We start from the raw sequence: 16,352 nt of genomic DNA, 5'->3' as shown, positions 1-16,352 counted from the left end.
ACATGCCTAGAATCGCTCTGGTGTGACCACCACAAATCATACTTCTCTGCACAAGTCGTTTAGAGCTAATCACATGACTGATCTGAGACTGAGTGACCCTGTGGTCGAAACTACAACTCCCATGGTGCCCCTGGCAAGAGCTGGCAACCCCTTCCTGTTACATGCTAGATTACAGGAGGGGTGGTCGTAACGTCATCAGGTTTGTTGTAGTCCTTTTGGCTGTTGCAGAGAAGGGAATCTTTTCCATAAAAGAGGTATGAGCAAATGAATGTGTAATATCACAGATATACTGTGTGCTGTCCTGCATTGTCTGCTGGGTGAGTGCATTTATTTATGCATGTGTGATGGACTCGCTGGAAAACAAATGAGATGACATTCGATCTCTGTGGCTGGAAAGGAAATGAGCATCCAGATATTGTACTTATTTATTTTATCTTTCATTTATGAAGCACCGGTGTTGGAGCACCGGCCTATTACATTGATGTTGTGCAATAAGTAGAGGGTGCAGATGACACTTACATCTGCATCTAAATCCGAGCCAGAATACAAGAGAAAAAAGACCAAGCTCAATTCAGCTTACATTGTAGAGGTCAGTGGCAAAGCAATTGGGGATGCAGAGCTTGCATGCTTTAGGGCCCACCAGGGTCCCTTCTTCAAAAAACATATTAGATTTTCATTCATTCTGTACGGGTAATAATCAGTTCTATATGTGCTATAAATGGTGGTAATTGTTCCACCTTCAACAAATACAGGTCTCTAATACTGCAGCTGTCCTTGGCAGGTTTTGGTTCTGCACATCAAATGTCTTGTATCCAGTGCTTGAGGAGGCCCCATATAAAACTAGCATTGGGGCTGGTTCACACTACGAGTGACTTAAAAATGTAATGCTATGTTTGTGTTCTCACTTGTGAGATGTGAGTTTTTTTTAAGCATAGGTTCCCAGTGCCGCATGTTATCTGTGCGTTGTATTGCATACAGTCAATGAAAAGTAGGCTTCACGGTCACTGTTAATGCACACGTTTTGTGTTAACGCACTGCATGCAGTGTGTTGGGATGCCATATGACATACTGCACTGTAAACATTGCCTAAATGGCGCATCGCAGTGCGACGTTCCGGGTTGATGGTTGCACCACAACGCCACAACCACTGTGAACGCAGCCTTAAAGAGACACTGAAGCGAAAAAAAAATGATGATATTATGATTTGTATGTGTAGTACAGCTAAGAAAAAAAACATTAAGATCAGATACATCAGTCTAATTGTTTCCAGTGCAGGAAGAGTTGAGAAACTCCAGTTGTTATCTCTATGCAAAAAAGCTATTAAGCTCTCCAACCAACTTAGTCTTGGAGAGGGCTGTTATCTGACTTTTATTATCTGAACTGTAATTGAATTGTTTACTTTTCCTCTAGCAGAGAAGAGTTTATTACTTCACAGACTGCTCTGAAAGACTCATTTTGAATGCTGAGTGTTGTGTAATCTGGACATATTATAGAGTGATGCAATGTTAGAAAAAACACTATATACCTGAAAATAAAAATATGAGAATATTTTCTTTGCTGCTAATCTTCTAGTAATTATTCATAGTACACAACCAATTCATTATATCATATATTTTTTTTCGCTTCAGTGTCTCTTTAAAAATCATTCTTTGCATTACATTAACAAGTGCTTTTCAAATCACTGGTGCTTAGATAAGTGTCCCTAGTGTGAACAAAAGGTCTCGTTTACACTAAGGACGTTTTTGCCCTTTTTCCAAGAGCAGACAATTTTCAAAATCGCCCTAAAAACGCTTGTACAATGATTCCCTATGAGAGAGTTTTTGCCTTAATGGAAGGTATGGGAAAAACTCAAACGCTCACAAAATCGCTTTGTGCAGTGATTGCATTTGTTTTTTAAGAATAAATGCATTGTATTTATTCTTTTCCAGGTCAAAGAGTTCACTTCCTGACGTGCGTCAGGGAGTGAATTTAAAAACTGCTCCGGAAAAGTACTCAGAAAAGTGCTTTTAACAAAAATGCAGCGCGCAGTAGAGCGCTCGGGGGGGGGGGGGGGCTACAAAAAAAACCGCACAAAAACGCAAAACGCTTGAGTTTGGGTTTCGTTTTTAGATGTGAACAAAGCCTTAGGGCTGGAACCCACAGGAGCGCTTTTGGCAGCGTTTTGGCAGCACTGTGATACGCTAGCAGTTTGCCAAAACGCTGGGCTAATGTTAATGGATGGGGCAACTTCCACAGGAGCGTTTGCGTTTCCCAGAAACGCAAACGCAGGACCTGCAGCATTTTGGGAGCGTTAGCGCTTCAATGTAAAGTATTGAAACGCTAGCAGAAACGCTCAGCAAAACCTAAACTGAGCGGTTTTGCTAGCGTTTTGCGGTTCAGCACACTGTAACAAAATTAAAAATAATTCACAGGACCAATCAGGATAAAAACGCAAAACGCTACGCACCCGCTGGGCAAAAAAATACAATGTTGCAAAACACGACCAAAAACGCGCATGAATCCGCTTGCAAACCGCTCAGACAAAACGCTAGCGGTTGCGTTTTGCGTTTGCTGATTTCAGTGGGTTCCAGGCCTTAGGGCTGTTTCACACCAAGAGCATTTTAAAGACCATTTGTGATCACCAGGGTTTTCCAGAGTTTTAAGAACAGCTTGGGCAATAAAATTCAGGGCTGTGGAGTCGGAGTCGTGGAGTCGGGCAATTTTGGGTGCCTGGAGTCGGAGTCGGGAAAAAATGCACCGACTCCGACTCCTAATGAATTTGTAACTGTAATTAAAATAGAAAATATGATAAAATGTTCTATTTCTCAGATAATAGTCATTAAAAATAATGTATATATACAGTATATATACAGTAATAGCTGTGCTTAGTCTACAAAAATGAAATAAACCAATCAAAATTAGTTACTTGTGCTGCTTCAATAAAGCAGTCCCTGTATTTTTAAAGTCAGATATACATATCTGATTGTGACTGTATATATGATGTGTACACAGGAATCTCTTATATACACTAAATAACATCTATGCTGTAAGTATAAAGCCTGATGTGTAGCCGTGTCACTAATAGAGATGGTCAACGAGATGGAAATAATTCTGCATTGATGCTGATTTATGCAAATGTATGCACTCCCTTTGCTGATGAAATCAAATAATTTGATATGTTATTAAAATTTGGTTTGGTGACTACAAATTAAAGGTAAACTGAGACGGGTGAAAAGTAAAGTTTTATACATACCTGGGGCTTCCTCCAGCCCCCTTCAGGCTAATCAGTCCCTCACTGTCTTCCACCACCCGGATCTTCTGCTATGAGTCCTGGTAATTTAGCCAGTCAGCGCTGTCCGGCCGCATGCCGCTCCCACAGCCAGGAACATTCTGCACCTGCGCAATAGTGCTGCACAGGTGTAGTATGCTCCTGGCGGCGCAGTGTGTGCATGTGCACTACGCCTGACTGGCTCAAGTACCTGGACTCATAGCAGAAGATCCAGGTGGTGGAGGAGGACAACGAGGGACTGATTATCCTGAAGGCGGCTGGAGGAAGCCCCAGTTATGTATAAAACTTTAATTTCATCTGTCTCAGGTTTACTTTGTTACACAGTAGTACTATACTCTACATATGCACTCCCCACAGAGCTGCAGGGAATCCACTGCGAATGCTGTGCACATTGAACACAGAGGTGTTGTCTGTTTACAATCCCCTCATTCCCCTGCAGAATACCTGCACATCATTCTTACATGTACCCTTACTTACATTGCCTAGGGCCTGATAGATGTTCTTTGTTCCGGTTTGTACCTTTTACAAGTACTCTTACCAAGGACTAGTTTTAGTCTAAAGGGAATAAATATAGTAGTCTACATATCCTTCTCACTTCAGTTGTCTTGTAAAATTCCTAAGCGTTGGCAGTTAAGAGACGAATTTCATGTTACATACTTTTAATCAACAAAATTGTAATATGCAAATTAGAGGAGTCGGAGTCGTGGAGTCGGAGTCGGTGGAATCCTAAACTGAGGAGTCGGAGTCGGTGGATTTTTGGACCGACTCCACAGCCCTGATAAAATTCCATGCGCAGGACTCTTACAGAGACGGGCACAATGACGCACTGGGTGCCTGCGCATGCTTAACTTCAGCCGAGGACACCGAAGAACCTTGCGGGCTATGGGGGGCTGGTGGAAGCCCCAGGTAAGTCCAGATTTGCTTAAGAGAGATATGGACGCTACCATATTTATTTCCTTTTAAGCAATAACAGTTGTCTGGCTGCACTGCTGATCCTCTGCCTCTAATACTTTTAGCCATAAACCCTGAACAAGCATGTGCAGTTAAGGTGTTTCTGACATTATTGTCAGATCTGAAAGATTAACTTCATGCTTGTTTCTGCCATTATTCAGACACTACTGCATCCTAATAAACCAACAGGACTGCCAGGCAACAGGTATTGTATAAAAGGAAATAAATATGGCAGCCTCCATATATTTCTCACTTCAGTTGTCCTTTAGTTTTACCGCTGCTCAGTGTCCCTTTAGGCTACTTACACACTAAGATGTTGCGTTAGGTGCTACGTTAAGGTCGCATAACGTGCACCTAACGCAACGCATGGTGGTGGTGGCAGAGGACGTTAGCAAAGAGCGTTAAGCGGCCCTTTGATGCGTCCGTGATGTGTACTATAGTACGCATGCGCTGGTGGAAACCACGTGAGCGGAACACTCCGCATCACGTGGTCCCGCCAGTGACGTCAGCACAGTGCAGTGAATATTAATTAGCCACGTGGCTAATCACTGCGCCTGTGCAAGCAGGCTAACGCGGCAAAGCCGCTCTAACGCTATAGCATGCTGCACTCTAGATTGACGTGCAGCGTTACAATTTAACGCAACGTGGGCACTGTGAACAGCCCATTGCAGTTACATTGCTGTGCGTTGGGGAGCGTTACAGGCTGCACTAACGTGCGCCTGTAACGTCTTACTGTGAAAGCAGCCTTAGGCCTTGTTCACACTGCAGGCGTTTTCGGCTTTTTTTTTCACCCGCATGTGGTTTTTAAAATTGCCGATTCCGCCTCAATGGAAAGTATAGGAGAAACGCAAAACGCTCACAAAATTGCTTTGTGTAGCGATTGCGTTCACGTTTTTAAGAATAAATACATTGGGCCTGATTCACAAAGCGGTGCAAACACTTTGCACGCCTGTGAAAAGCCCTTTATCACGCCTAAACTTGGTTTAGGCGTGATCTGAAGAAATTTGCGCGAACTCCCGCACGCAAAGTTTTGCGCGCGTAGCGCACCGCGAAGTGCCCATTAAGCCCTATGGGACTTTGCGCGCGGGAGCTTCGCGCGAGTTAGAGCACAAAGAGGTGATAACTTTGCTAGTGCAAAGCTTATCACGCCTAAAGTCTTTTAGGCGTGATAACTGGGTTATCACCGCTTTGTGAATCGAGCCCATTGTATTTATTCTTTTTCGGGGTCAAAGAGTTCGCTTCCTAACTTGCATCAGGGAGTGAATTACAAAACCGCTTGGAAAAAACGCTTAGAAAACCGCTAAGCACAAAAACGAATCGCCCACCCAAGTGCCAGGAATCGGGGGGAAAAAGACGCCTCTAAAACAGCCCAACGCGGACGGACCCGAAAACGGAACGCAATGTGGACAAGGCCTTGTCCACATCAGCAGTTTGAAAGGGCCCCTTTTCCACTGCTGATGTTTTATGATCCGAATGCCAGGTACAACAAACCTGCCAGAAACCACAGTAACGGTTTCTATAAGTGTGTGCAATAGTCATCCTGCCACGTTTTGTGTGTGATTCAGCTCCTGTATTTTGTATAGGAGAGCAGGAAAACCACATAGCAATCACACCGCTATGCAATTTTTGCTTTTCACTGGGACTCAGTGATTCCCGGCATTTTTTTTTATTTTTTTTTGCCTGGTGCAAATGCAAAAGCACCATAGTCCCATCATACACCCGGAATATCAATGCAGTGTAAATTAGAAAAGGGCCCCAAGGCCTGGGACTCACTAGCAGTGCTTATCTAAGCACTTGTGATTTGAAAAGCTCTTGCTAATGCAATGCTATGGGAGATTAAAAAAAAAAAAAAAATCACATCCCTCAAGATTGGGATCACACACATAGGATAACATTATCAAGAGCTTTTCAAATTACAAGCGGTTAGAAAAGGTCGCTAGTACAACCGTACAGTGTTTCCGATTAGCAATATGGTTTTTTGTTTGGTTGTTTTTTTATTGTTTAAACCAGCTTTATTATACTCCCCAGATGTCCGGCTTCCTTCTGTAGCCCCAGCCCCTAAAGGGAGAGGCCATTGGCGCTTCTCTAGGACCAATCAGAGAAGCGCCTGTGACCTCTTCCTTTAGGGAGCGGGGCTACGGATGGAAGCCGGAAATTCAGACACCTGGTGAGCAGGGCTGTGGAGTCGGGGTCAGGGCAATTTTGGGTGCCTGGAGTCGGAGTCGGGAAAAAAATGCACCGACTCCTAATGAATTTGTAACTGTAATTAAAATAGAAAATATGATAAAATGTTCTATTTCTCAGATAATAGTCATTAAAAATAATGTATATATACAGTATATATACAGTAATAGCTGTGCTTAGTCCACAAAAATGAAATAAACCAATCAAAATTAGTTACTTGTGCTGCTTCAATAAAGCAGTCCCCGTATTTTTAAGGTCAAATATACACATCTGATTGTGACTGTATATATGATGTGTACACAGGAATCTCTTATATGTACTAAATAACATCTATGCTGTAAGAATAAAGCCTGATGTGTAGCCGTGTCACTAATAGAGATGGTCAATGAGATGGAAATAATTCTGCATTGATGCTGATTTATGCAAATGTATGCACTCCCTTTGCTCATGAAATCAAATAATTTGATATGTTATTAAAATTTGGTTTGGTGACTACAGATTAAAGGGTACCTGAGACGGATGAAAAGTAGTTTTATACATACCTGGGGCTTCCTCCAGCCCCCTTCAGGCCAATCAGTCCCTTGCTGTCCTCCACCACCTGGATCTTCTGCTATGAGTCCTGTTAATTCAGCCAGTCAGCGCAGTCCAGCTACGTGCCGCTCCCACAGCCAGGAACATTCTGCACCTGCGCAATAGTGCTGCACAGGTGTAGTATGCTCCTGGCGGCGGAGTGTGTGCATGCGCACTACGCCTGACTGGCTCAAGTACCTGGACTCCTACCAGAAGATCCAGGTGGTGGAGGAGGACAACGAGGGACTGATTATCCTGAAGGCGGCTGGAGGAAGCCCCAGGTATGTATAAAACTTTAATTTCATCTGTCTCAGGTTTACTTTGTTACACAGTAGTACTATACTCTACATATGCACTCCCCACAGAGCTGCAGGGAATCCACTGAGAATGTTGTGCACATTGAACACAGAGGTGTTGTCTATCACCCATAAACCTGGTTCAAATTGTGCATGAAGAATGTGTAATAGAGGAAGAATCTCCTCATTCCCCTGCAGAGTACCTGCACATCATTCTTAAGGCTCATACACACATCAGACCATAGTCTGATCATAGTGAAAGATCACAGACCAATTTTACCCCCTTCCATGTAGTATGAGAACCATACCTACACAGTCTATTCTATGGAACTGAACTCCCCATCAGACAGAAATCTTTGCAAGATGCTGCACACACAGATGCTGTAGACATTCAACAGATCTGTTCCTGCAAAAGATCAGTTCCTGCAAAATGCATTCATAGTCTATGATATCTGCAGATCATCATACACACCTTGTTTAACAGACATTCATCTGCAGATCAGATCCACCAGGATGGATTTTCAGATCTGCAGATGATTGTCTGATCTGCAGATGAATGTCAGTTAAACAAGGTGTGTATGGTGATCTGCAGATATCATAGACTATGAATGCAATTTGCAGGAACTGATCTTTAGCAGGAACAGATCTTTTGCAGGAACTGATCTGTTGCATATGTACAGCATCTGTGTGTGCAGCATCTTGCAAAGATTTTTTTCTGATGGGGAGTTCAGCTCCATAGAATAGACTGTGTAGAGTATGGCTCTCATACTACATGAAGGGGATAAAATTGGTCTGTGATCTTTCATTTTCCAAAGACTATGGTCTGATGTGTGTATGTGGCCTTACATGCACACACACTTACATTGCCTAGGGCCTGATAGATGTTCTTTGTTCCGGTCTGTACCTTTTACAAGTACTCTTACCAAGGACTAGTTTTAGTCTAAAGGGAATAAATATAGTAGTCTACATATCCTTCTCACTTCAGTTGTCTTGTAAAATTCCTAAGCGTTGGCAGTTAGAGACGAATTTCACGTTACATACTTTTAATCAACAAAATTGTAATATGCAAATTAGAGGAGTTGGAGTCGGTGGAATCCTAAACTGAGGAGTCGGTGAATTTTTGGACCGACTCCACAGCCCTGCTGGTGAGTATAGTAACGTTTTTATTTAAAATTTAATCGCTCGGCCCCTCAAATTGCTGCAAAAGTGATTTTGCAGTGCTTCTATACTTAGCCCTGAGTGCAAATACGCTTAAAATGCTACATGTACTGCAATTACTCATACAGTAAACTATACAGCGCTTCCGATTAGTGATTCAAGCTTTGTTTTTTTCCAATAAACTCTACTATACTTACCAGATGTCCAGCAACCGCCCCCCCCCCCACCTAAATAAAGTGGTTTTTAGTGCTTCTCTAGGACCAATCAGAGAAGCGCCTGTGACCTCTTCTGCTAGGGGGTGGGGCTACGGACAGAAGCTGGAAAAAAGGACACCCGGTAAGTATAATTAACTTTATTTAAATTCCTAATCACTCGCATGTAAAATCACTTTTCAAATCGATTTTGCAGCGCTACTATACACAGCATTGAGCGCAAACAAGCTTAAAATGCTGCATGTCTTGCGATTACCCCTAATCGCAATTGCACTAGTGAGTTCCCCACAGCTCACTTTCATTGGAATTGCCAGCAATTGTCGGCCATCACAAAATGCTGCCAAAATCGGAATCTTTTTCAGAATCAGAATCTTTTATTTCGCCAAGCACGACTGGGTCGTGCCCGGAATTGGGTTTTGGCATGTACAGGGCTAGGTGTGGAACAAGCAGGGCTGTGGAGTCGGTACAAAAATCCACCGACTCCGACTCTCCGACTCCTCTAATTTGCATATTACAATCTTGTTGATTTGAAAGTATGTAACATGAAATTCGTATCTTAACTGCCAACGCTTAGGAATTTCAAGAGACAACTGAAGTGAGAAGGATATGGAGACTGCCATATTTATTCCCTTTAGTCATAGACTAAAACTAGTCCTTGGTAAGAGTACTTGTAAAAGGTACAGACCGGAACAAAGAACATCTTATCAGGCCGCCTGTGGGTACATGTAAGAGTGATGTGCAGGTACTCTGCAGGGGAATGAGGAGATTCTTCCTCTATTACACATTCTTCATACACAATCTGAACCAGATTTATGGGTGATAGACAACACCTCTGTGTTCAATGTGCACAACATTCTCAGTGGATTCCCTGCAGCTCTGTGGGGCGTGTATATGTAGAGTATAGTACTACTGTGTAACAAAGTAAACCTGAGACAGATGAAATTAAAGTTTTTATACATACCTGGGGCTTCCTCCAGCCCCCTTCAGGCTAATTAGTCCCTCGCTGTCCTCCTCCGCCACCTGGATCTTGTGCTATGAATCCAGGTACTTGAGTTAGTCTGGCGTAGTGCGCATGCACACACTCCGCCGCCGGGAGCGTACTACACATGCACAGCACTATTGCGCAGGTGCAGAATGCTCCTGGCTGTAGGAGCGGCACCTGGCCGGACTGCGATGACTGGCCTAATTACCGGGACTCATAGCAGAAGATCCAGGTGGTGGAGGTGGACAGCGATGGACTAATTGGCCTGAAGGGGGCTGAAGGAATCCACAGGTATTTATAAAACTTTTCTTTTCATCCGTCTCAGGTACCATTTAATTCGTAGTCACCAAACCAAATTTTAACAACATATCAAATTATTTGATTTCATGAGCAAAGAGAGTGCATACATTTGCATAAATCAGCATCAACGCAGAAGTATTTCCATCTCATTGACCATCTCTATTAGTGACACGGCTATACATCAGGCTTTATTCTTACAGCATAGATATTATTTAGTATATATAAGAGATTCCTGTGTACACATCATATATACTATACAGTCACAATCAGATATGTATATCTGAATTTAAAAATACGGGGACTGCTTTATTGAAGCAGCACAAGTAACTAATTTTGATTGGTTTATTTCATTTTTGTGGACTAAGCACAGCTATTACTGTATATATAAATTATTTATGATAACTATTATCTGAGAAATAAAATATTTTATCATATTTTCTATTTTAATTACAGTTTAAATTTATTAGGAGTCGGAGTCGGTGCATTTTTTTCCGACTCCAGGCACCCAAAATTGCCCCGACTCCACGACTTCGACTCCACGACTTCGACTCCACAGCCCTGGGAACAAGACATACAATACGATAAGAGAACAATTACAGCAGTTTATCCAAAAAACCTTAAAGGGGAACTGAAGTAAGAGGTATACGGAGGCTGCTATATTTATTTCCTTTTAATCAATACCAGTTGCCTGGCAGCCCTGCTGGTCTATTTCCCTGCAGTAGTATCTGAATAAGACCAGAAACAAGCATGCAGCTAGTCTTGTCAGATCTGACATTAATGTCAGAAACACCTGATCTGCTGCATGCTTGTTCAGGGGCTATGGCTAATAGTATTAGAGGCAGAGGATCAGCAGGAGGGCCTGGCAACTGGCATTGCTTAGATGGAAATAAATATGGCAGCCTCCATTTCCCTCTCACTTCAGTTGTCCTTGAAGGGGGCGGATAAGGGAGTTCAAAGAGTTGACAGCTGAGGGAAAGAAGCTATTCCTGTGTCTTGCAGTCCTGGTGTAGATGGGCCAGAATCTCCGGCCCAAGGGGAGCCGCTGGAAGAAGCGGAAGCCTGGGTGAGACGGGTCATTGAGGATCCTCAGGGGTCTGGAGTTGTAGAGTTGATCTAGTGAGTGGAGTGATTTCCCGATGATTTTCTCTGCTGATCTTATGACCATCTGTAGTTTGTGTCTGTCACTGGCGGAGGAGCCAGCGTACCAGACCAGGATGGAGGAGCAGAGGACAGATTCAATTGTGACTGTGTAGAAGCTCATCGGAATCTCCCTCGCGGCGCGCCATCCCGAACTTCTTCAGTTGGTGTAGGAAAAATGGCCTCTGCTGGGCTTTCCTCTGAGTGGTGGACGTGTTGGCTCTCCAGGTTAGGTCCTTGGAGATTGTAGTGCCTAGAAGACATGCGCAGGGAACCCTTACCACTTCTGTACCATCAGTGCAGATTGGAGGTGGGGTGACAGCGTGTTTTCTAAAGTCAACAATCAACTCTACTATTTTAGTGGTATGGAGGACTAGGCCGTTCTCCCTGCACCAGATGCAGATTCTGTCAACCTGGTTGCGGTATTCCTGCTCATCATCCCCGGAGATGAGGCCAACTATGGTTGTATCATCAGCAAACTTGATGACTTTGACAGAGTTCGCCGTGGAACTGAGTTGTTTAAGAATGGAGATAGAACACATCCTTGAGGGGCCCCTATATTGGTAGTCCTTGATTGCGAGATAATAGTGTCCGGCTTGATGGCCTGGGATCTGTTGCTCAAAAAGTCTGTGATCCACTGGCATAGGGTGGGGTGGACCCCAAGGGCTGCAAGGTTCTCCTGTAGTATTTGGGGGCTGATGGTGTTAAACGGCAAGCTAAAGTCGAGTAGGAGGATCCTGGCGTAGGAGTTTGGCCTGTCTAGGTGTTCATTGATGAGCTCCAGGCAGATGTATATGGCATCATCAGTGGACCTGTTCGCTCTGTATGCAAACTGGAACGGGTCCAGCAGGGCCTCAGTGGAACGTTTTAGGAGGGGCAGAACTATGCTTTCAAAGGTTTTCATCATGACAGATGTGAGAGCTGCCGGCCTGAAGTTGTTGAGGTCAGGGACACCCTGCTTTTTGGGGACAGGAATGATGGTGGATCTCTTGAAGCATGCTGGAACTTTGCCTTCCTGGATGGATTTGTTGAAGATGGAGGAGAGAACAGGAGCTAGCTGCCATGCACAAGTTCTTACACAGGCTGGTGACACTCCATCCGGGCCTGAAGCTTTCCTCGCATTCATCCTTGACAGGTGCTTGCGAATGTCATCCTCATTTACACCCAGGGGAGGTAGGCTTTGGTGCACCCCGGTGGGTCCCAACCCTTAGGCTCCTTTCACATTGTGTCTATTGTGTCACAACATAACAAGCCTTTGCAATAATATTCCTATGGGGTTATTACATTGATTGGGGTGCGACCTGTTCTGTCAGGAGTATGCAGTGCATTTTATAGAGCAGCATGCGTGTTTACAGGTGCAGTGAGGCATACTTTCATTATACTGTATGCCTTACTGTATGGTTGCACCACTGTGTTCCATTGTGATTGTTTTGGAATGCAATTTGCAAAGGAGCAAGGAGCCTTAGAACCCATAGCTTCTTTGCTACACCACTGCTAGAGCCTTTCAAGTCATTGTGTAAAAGTAAAGTAACCCTGTAATAGCAGGAATTTTAGTGACTAGGATAGAATAAATAAATATATTAAGAGATAACTAATGGATGGTCATTGAGATGCAAATTATTAGTTGATGCAAGATTATGCAAATTTTCAATGCAAATGTATGCAGCTTGAAAGTGGACCAATCAGTTACTGCCTAGGTGGAACTTGATTGGCTCATTTTCAAACTGCATACATCTGTATGTTCCGATCTGTTTAAACCTGTGTCAATGCAGAATTTGAAAGCTGAGTGTAGCTTTATCTCGTCGTACTTTTCTGAGGCGCTCTGTGCTTATTTTTTTTTACATCTGTGATGCTGTTTGATTTTACACACTCTGCACACATGGTATGTGATCTTCATGGACATAGGAATGTGAACTGCAATGAAGACTGGCCATAGACTTTAATACAAAGCCTGTATGCAGCAAGTTAGAATAATGCTGTCAGTTAAAACGCAGTACTGTGAACAGGCCCATAGAATTGTATGGACAGTAAGTTGACATGCAGAATTATCCTGCAAATCAACTGATGCACTGTGAGCTAGCCCTTAATTGTTTTTGACATGATCATTTCAAAATTGAATATACGCTTGGTACATTGGTTCCTTGAGGCCTCATTCACAGTGGGACGTTGCGTTGTAATGCAACATTAAAGTCACAATGCAGTATTGCAATGCAAAAAAAAAGGTGGTAACGCACATGAACGCCGCATACAGTAGGTAAAGTAAAGCATACAGGCAATGAAAAATATGCTTTTCTGTACCTGGTAACGTGGGTTTAAAGGTAATGCACTGCAAGCAGTGTGTTACCATAACGCTACATGTTACAATGTGACGCTAACGTCGCACTGCGAACGTCCCATAGGGTTATTGCAGTGCAGTAAGATGCGTTATAAGAGTTTATAACGCAGCTCTGCAACGTCCCACTGTGAATGAGGCCTCAGTCTAATTTTTCATTCGGATGGGAAAAGTGAAGAAAAAGTAAAAAAAAAATTGTAATGTGTAATTGTAAAATGTAATTCCACCTTGAAGATGCATGCACAAATCCAAATTTGATTGGACAATCCGTGACCAATTTATCACCTCGGTGTAGTATGAGGGCCAGTTATTATTTAGTCGGGATCAACCCTTTCAAGGGAAAAGGTGAAAAAAACCATACAGTCCTTTAATGGGTGATCCACTTCACCCTAGTAACACTTTGTTAGAGAGGACTATAAAAAAATTGGTAACACAGTCTTGCAGTACAAAAACTTGACACAACTTTATTGATACAAATCCCAAAAATTGTTAAAATCTTATAATCCATGAAAAATGGTCTCCATAAAATTAATAGAAAGATGTCATGAGACAAGTGCTGTAATCTGGCTTGACATGATAGATAATTTATTCAGGCAACAACGCATGTTTGTTTCAGGCTTGTAGTATGCCCTTCATCAGGCCGATATGTATATGAATAACTCTCACAGCCAAGTCAGCAACCAAAGCCAGAACACAGAACAAATTGGCGTGTGAACCAACCAGACACTCTTGGATGGCAGCATGGCAATGCTCTGGCGGCCTGCCATAAGGATTGTATAAAGTGTGTCTGGTTGGTTCAGACGCCAATTTTTTCAGTATTCTGGCTTTGGTTGCTGACTTGGCTGTGAAAGTTATGCATATACATTTTGGCCTGATGAAGGGCATACTACAAGCCCGAAACGAACATGTGTCGTTGCCTGAATATATAATTGCCTGAATAAATTATCTATCATGTCAAGTCAGTTTATGGAGACCATTTTTCACGGATTATAAGATTTTAAAAGTTTTTTTTTTTTTTTTTTTTGGATTTGTATCAATAAAGTTGTGTCAAGTTTTTGTACTGTAAGACTGTGCTACCAATTTTTTTATAGTCCACTCTATAAAAAAAACAGATTTTGAATATTTCTATGGGAAATGCATTTTCTATCCACAAATTTGCGTTGCGTTTTTACCGTAGCAAATCAAACGGCTCCGCTAAAGGTGGCCATACACTCGTCAGATTAGCAGCGGATAGATCATCAGATAGATTTCTTATCTATCTGATGTGTTTTAGGAACATTTTTTACTAGGATAGAATTCCAATAGATTTCAGTTTGAAATCTATAGAAAATCGATCTGATGGCATTTTTTTGTCATCAGATTTCCATTAGGGCCAATGGAAAATGATAAGCAATCTCAACAGATCGACCTAGATTTTCCACCCTGCTAGTTCAATGGAAATCAATCGAAATCGGCCACCAATCGGTCGATCGGTCAACCAATTTGCGATCGATATTGATCGGCCAGAAAATCGGCTGAGTGTATGGAGTACATTTGAAATCGGCGCCGGTAGACTTGGGCGCAGGATACAGCGGTATATAGCTGATCCTGCTTCTGCACAAGTCCGGGCCGATTTAATTACTATTCCCCCTTCAGGCCGACATGGATAGTGGGGGAATGAAATAATTCGGCTTCCAGCGATTGCTGGAGGCCGAATTATTATCTTTTTAAGCAACCTCGGCTCCGTCTTCGGACGGAGTCGACGTTACTCACTGAGCGCTTCAATAGGAATGATTCCTATTGAAGTCTATGGAGGCACCGGCTGCGCCCAAATCTAGCAGCGCTGAAAAGCACTGCTCTGGAGTGTATGGGCCCCTTAAGGACTGAAAGCAAGTCTATACAGAACTCAGCCCCAACTATTGCCCCGGGAGATTTAATTTTGATCTCTGCAGAGACTTTACAACTAAACTACGGTATATTTCTGTTCTTTATCTGTTCCATTCAAACATCCAGTCAGCTGCAGAATATGAAATATTAGCAAGTTCTATGCACCAGACTGGATGTTTTGTATAGTATTTGCAATGGGCTGGTCCACTGCATTTGGCTTTAGTAACCCTATTACAGTCACACATACTTTGTAGTTAAGGCCTCATTATACCATGCTACTTTACCTTCTTTCCCTCTACTGGGATGGGAATAGCTTGTCTGGATGTTTCTAAGTTCACATGTTGCGATGCGTTCTGTTTTTTTGCTTGGCGCGGTAGAGAATCGATCTGCCTGGCTGATTGTACACACACTAGACTCCTGGCAGAGGCGGTAGTTATCGGATGCATTTCATCTGCCATATGTATGAGGGCTCGTTTCCACTATCGCGAATCCGCATGCGTCCAACGCATGCGGATTCGCACGTGGTATGCAAGTGGATGGGCCTGTTTCCACTGTTGCGTTGGTGATGTGCGTTTTTTTTGAGCAGTGAAAAAACGCACAAAAGAGCCAACGAATTCGCCTGAGAGTGGAATGCATGCGAATCGCATGCAATGTATTTAATAGGGAAATCGCATGCGTTTTCCCCATGCGTTTTTTGCCACAAATTCGCATAGGTACGATGTAAATTCACACAGGCAGTGACATGGTTAAAATCGCATATACCCTCACCAATGCGAATTCGCGGCAAAAATGCATAGGGAATCGCATCCGCATGCGATTTCATAAGCGGTGGAATCCAGGCGATTGCGCACCGCAATAGTGGAAACGAGTCCTGAGGTTTCAGTGGAAGACTATTCCTATAGACTCTTCAAACAAGCTAGTAATATGGCAATGAGTAGGACAGGAAACCAGCTGCAATAAGACAAGAAAGCAGACTTGCTGTAATAGAGATTTAAAAACTGGATTCATTGCATAATCTCCTTTTTTGTATGGGATAATTGCTATGTTTTGTGATCCATGGCCTATCCTTATTTTTCTATCATTTTAAATGATAGAA

The 16,352-nt window shown here is 43.0% G+C and overlaps 1 protein-coding gene across 2 annotated transcripts in view; it reads left to right on the top strand.

The window, feature by feature from the left end:
* Positions 1 to 233: 233 nt before the first annotated feature.
* SCAMP5 (secretory carrier membrane protein 5) overlaps positions 234 to 16,352 on the top strand; it is a 54,445-nt gene continuing 38,326 nt past the window's right edge. Inside the window, exon 1 of one of the 2 annotated variants that reach the window (XM_068275622.1) lies at positions 234 to 254. The gene's annotated coding sequence lies outside the window, so the exon portion shown is untranslated. Of the gene's footprint in view, positions 255 to 298; positions 318 to 16,352 lie in introns of those variants that run through there. The other variant, XM_068275623.1, reaches the window with a different exon arrangement.

The sequence above is a fragment of the Hyperolius riggenbachi genome, chromosome 3 (assembly GCF_040937935.1).
Source record: "Hyperolius riggenbachi isolate aHypRig1 chromosome 3, aHypRig1.pri, whole genome shotgun sequence".
Taxonomy (NCBI): domain Eukaryota; kingdom Metazoa; phylum Chordata; class Amphibia; order Anura; family Hyperoliidae; genus Hyperolius; species Hyperolius riggenbachi.
Note: the sequence above shows the minus strand (reverse complement) of the source record. Positions and strands in the feature narration are given on the sequence as shown.